Genomic DNA, 5,000 nt, shown 5'->3' with positions numbered 1-5,000 from the left:
CACACACACACACACACACACAATCACTGGAGTGTGTGTAAAAAAAACAAGGAATTCACTCATAATTGAGTGAAGCAGAAGTTATAGCCGGCAGCAGAGTGTAATAATTGATTAATTGATGGGTGCCATCTGACATGTTTGTGGCGTCCAAATGTTTTCCCATCAGCACAGCTGTGACATCATTGAACCCATCAAGGCAACAAAAACAAATGCCTGGTGGAGATTTATTAAAGCTTTTCCTAATGTGCAGAGAATCATCAGCGATAGAGGTGATATGGACGCTTTGCATATAGGAAGTCGTTATTATCTCGAGCAGATCGTTCCATTCTAATGATGTGATTCTTCTGAACTCAACGATGAGCCGTGCACACACTGACTGTACGCATCCTAATGGTCGTGTTATGTAGCCGGGCGTTTTCAAGCGTTTCACTTTTGAGATGGCGTGTCGTGGAAAGTGTCTCTAAGCTACTCGTGTGAAATGAGTAGAAAGAGATGGAAGCCTTTTTGCATGCAAGGCCACTGGCTGCTGGGCTCTGCCTGAGTGGGTTTGTTGGACTCTTCAAGCTTGGGCTAATTGAAGTTTGGACAGGCTCGCTGTTGGGCTACTGGGGCCTGTCTGTGGTACACTGGAGAGATTAGGCCTGACCAAACCTTGCCTTAACCCCGTGCCCGCGTGCGTGCGTGTGAGATGGCAGTTACGTGTGACTGCTTTGCCTCCGGCCAACAGCTCTGTCAGCACTGCCTTTCTGCCTCAGCTCCCTGGATAGTCATGTCTTTGTGCAACCTGTCATCTGGACACAGCCTGCAGAGTTGGCCGTAGTGTAACACACACACGCGCACGCACGCGCGCGCACACACACACACGCACGCGCACACACACACACACACACACACACACACACACACACACACACACACACACACACACACACACACACAGTGTTGGGCAAGTTACTTTCAAATTATTCAAGTTCAAGTTACTTTACAATATTACTGTCTGTGTAGAAATTTGTTACTTATTACACTACTTTTGCATTACTTTTACCAAAACAACAGCAGCAGCAGAATGACATCGCCGCCCCGGAAGCATCCCGAAAAATAATGTCAACCGCCTTGAAGTCAGTGTAAACCGTCCAAAATTCTAAATGTTATTCTTTTCCTTTGTTATTGTCATCTATAGTGGTTATTTTCATAAAAACACACCGTTTGATTAGGAAATGATTGTATCTTTTTAAATATGTGCTTTGATTAAAAATTTTTTTTACTCAATTTGTAACTTGAGTTACTTGACAAAGTAACTGGTATAATATTACTAAAATCCTATAAATAATAAGTTATATTACTGAGTTACTGCTAAAAGTAATATATTCCATGTAATATGTTACTTTTGTAATGAGTTACCCGCAACACTGCACACACACAAGCACGGATTTAAAAACCGAGTGTGTTCACATCCAGTAGACAGTCGCAGACAGACACACACTGGCAGAGAGAGGCGCTAGTTGCTAATTAACTTGAGTGCCGCAGCAATCAGGATTACATTTCTTTGACGATGCGGGGCTTAAGGGAAACGCTGTGATGAGTGTTCAATACTAACGAGAGGCGGCGGAGGTTCGGGGGTTCGAGTGATTGCGGCGCCGTCTCAGCAGAAGCACCACAACGTCCTCTCTGGCTCCATCAATCTAAAGCCAGGAGACAATGGGAGCTGAAAGGCCTCCTCCACCAGGCAGTCATACAGCACAGATACAGATACAGATGGAGGAGGGAGGCGCTGCTAACTAAGCCCTGTTCCCCAGAGCCAGGCAGGGAGCAGGCTGCACGGCCCAGCCCAGAGACAACCACAGCCTGAGAGGCACACTGTGTCTTCATGCATGTGCTGGAGACATGCATCACAGCACATGAGAGAGAGAGAGAGAGAGAGAGAGAGAGAGAGAGAGAGAGAGAGAGAGAGAGAGAGAGAGAGAGAGAGAGAGAGAGAGAGAGAGAGAGAGAGAGAGAGAGAGAGAGAGAGAGAGAGAGAGAGAGAGAGAGAGAGAGAGGGAGAGGGAGGTTGTGGTGGCGGTGGCTGCTGTCGTGATATTTTAAAGTAGAGCTGGGTATTGGTTCAAATTTCAAGATTCGATTCCGATTCACAAGGTTGTGAATCGATTAATCCCGATTCAATTCAATATCGATTTGGTTAGTGATACCAAAACGTGTTTTTTGAGCTGTTACCTGAATTACATGACTGTCCAGTTATGTAATACATGGGTTCCCAACCTTTTTTGCGCCAAGTAGATACATGGGGGAAAAAAGTTGCGGACCGGTTGTCAATTTTAAGGGTTTTAGTTACACATATATTTACTCACCAGGTGGTGACAAAGGGTAAATAACAGCCTTTTCATCTGTCAATAAAGACACTTTCACAATTATACACAGTGATTTGATTTCAGCCTATATCATTTCTAAAAGTAGATATTAATGATCAAACATTTCCATTTATGTAGCCTACAGTATTTATGTTTTTGTTTCAACTACAAACATAAATAAACGTCAACTTGAAACTATGTTTCAACTACCACACACAGCCTATAATATTATAGCCTGTTTATTATTATTATTAATTTTTTTTTTAATAAAAAAAAATCGATCTCTGGACATATGAATCGATACAAAGGATTAAAGTAAAAATCGATTAAAAATCGGAGAATCGATTTTTTTAACCCAGCCCTATTTTAAAGAGAAGCATTGTGCTCTGATTGGGACAGGCTCCAGCAGCAACATGATTGTATTGGTTCTTTGGGTTGGCGTGCCCATCCACCCACGCACACTCTGAGCTCTCTCTTCATTAGCTGGAGATGCTGTTTGGGTCTGGACCCGTCTGTCCTCGTTGGGTTTGTGTAATTGGTTCTCCTTGACTTGTCATCTAGGCCGCTCTGTGGGGCATGTTGGTCCTTGACTTTGGACACTGCACATTCTGACTTATTACGCCTAATGTGCTCTGGGCTTCTGTTCTGTGTATGATAATGAGGCCCAGTGTGGCTGTCTCTCTCTCTCCCCTGTGTGTGTGCATGTGTGGGTATCTGTGCAGGTTAAGGTTAGTGTGTGTGTGTGTGTGTGTGTGTGTGTGTGTGTGTGTGTGTGTGTGTGTGTGTGTGCGCGCGTCCTTGTGGGCTGACATCAGGGCTCTGACTCACCTCAGGCTCATTCTTCCAAGCTGAGCCAACAATACCAGTCGCCCTTACTCTCTCTCATTTTCATGTTCTTTCACCTCTCTCACTCTCTCTCTCACTCTCTCACTCTCTCTCTCACTCTCACACACACACACACACACACACACACACACACACACACATTCAACCACCGGAAAACATTACATACCAACATTTGTGACACCAACTTTTGTTTTAGCTTTTTGTTTTTCGTTTCCTCTCCCTCCTTCCCTCCCTCCCTCTCTCTCTCTATCTCTCTCCCTCCCTCTCTCTCTCTCCCTTGCTCTCTCTCTCTCTCTCTCTCTCCCTCTCTCTCTCTCTCCCTCTCTCTCTCTCCCTCGCTCTCTCTCTCTCTCTCTCTCTCTCTCGTAGCACCGCTCCAAAAATAACCTTCTTTTTCCACCCTCCCCCCTCTCTCACCCCCCACTCCCTCCTCCCCTCATAAATGCAGAGAGCATCAATAATAAATGTGACAGTAGAGACTTGCTATTTTTCTCTATTTGTATCCGTGACGTTTATGAATCAAGACGGACCGTCACACCAATTGGAGACTACAGTATATATACCAGTTGCTTTGAGCAGCCTTTGTATCTTGATGAGGAAGGAGTGGGTTTATTATAGGGGGAATACTTTTACACTTAGTCATTCTTTTACTGTTAAAGGGGGATACCACAAAATGTTAATATTGAAATATGTTTTTTTCCTATGTCCTAGGACAGGTCAGTTTACTGAACAGACATTCTGAGCTGCATTTTCTAGCTTTGGAGTTGTAAAAGTATTAGTTCAGAACTGTTAGAGACCATAAGAAGTATTATTGATTGATTGAAGTGAATTATTGATTTGAGTGGTATCCCCCTATTATCTTATGTACAAGATGTGATCTTTATGTGTGTACTTGTGTGTGCGTGCTTGTGTGTGTGCTTGTGTGTGCTTGTGTGTGTGTGCGTGCGTGCGTGCGTGTGTGCGTGCGCGTGCGTGCATGTGACTGCGACAATAATAACTGCACACGTGTGTGTTTTTGCTGTTCAAGGCCCTGCTCACGGCAGCAGAGGCTGTGTGTTTTAACGGTTGTTTTTCCCTCCTCCCTCCTCCTCGTCTGAAACGGACCCGTTAACAGACGGAGGTAAACTCCACATGGGCCTCGGCCCGGCCCAGAACCCCCCCTTTCCCCCCCCTCTCCAAAGACCCCCTCTCTAGTAGGCATGCTCTGTCAGTCTGTCCACGTTGTGTGTGGTGTGGATCGGTCCCCCCTACTAGCGGGGGGGGTTACTGTGTGATCTGTTGTCTTATCACCGGGTGTGTGTAGTAGTAGTCAGTGTGCATGTAAACTACGCCACACTTCTCTCATGCAATGCTGTGAAATATACACATGCTAACAAGAAAATGTCCGTTACACTAAGTGTGTGTTTGTTTGCGTATGGATGGATTTAGAGAACTGTTATTAATGATTAATATCCGGGTCGTGTCTTACTGATATGGGTAATCAATAGTGTGTGTGTTTGTGCCACAGTCTCTCTCTCTCCTTGATGTGCCCCTTCCTTCTCTCTCTGTATGTCGGTTCCACACTGTGAGTACAAACACTGCTGGAGAACGTGTTGGGTGCACTAACAGATGGTCGTCTGTCCTTCACTGCTGTGCACCCTGCCTGTATGGCTTCATGTGTGTACTGTGCAGCACTTGCATGACTGCTATCGTGATAGCCGATCTCTTAACCCCCGTAGTCCTTTCCTATTTCTTTTTGTACCTGTGTCTGTGTTTGTGGAGAAGTGTGTGTGTGTGTGTGTGTACTTTGCTGTGTCTGTGAATGGG

The 5,000-nt window shown here is 45.1% G+C and overlaps 1 protein-coding gene across 2 annotated transcripts in view; it reads left to right on the top strand.

Moving 5' to 3' along the window:
* The window catches only part of micu1 (mitochondrial calcium uptake 1), a 53,920-nt gene that overhangs the window by 30,259 nt on the left and 18,661 nt on the right, over window positions 1–5,000 (top strand). The gene's annotated exons all lie outside the window — the stretch shown is intronic.

Source organism: Poromitra crassiceps (genome assembly GCF_964638095.1).
Source record: "Poromitra crassiceps genome assembly, chromosome: 22".
NCBI classification, from domain to species: Eukaryota; Metazoa; Chordata; class Actinopteri; order Beryciformes; family Melamphaidae; genus Poromitra; species Poromitra crassiceps.
This window is presented reverse-complemented; position numbering and strand designations above follow the sequence as displayed.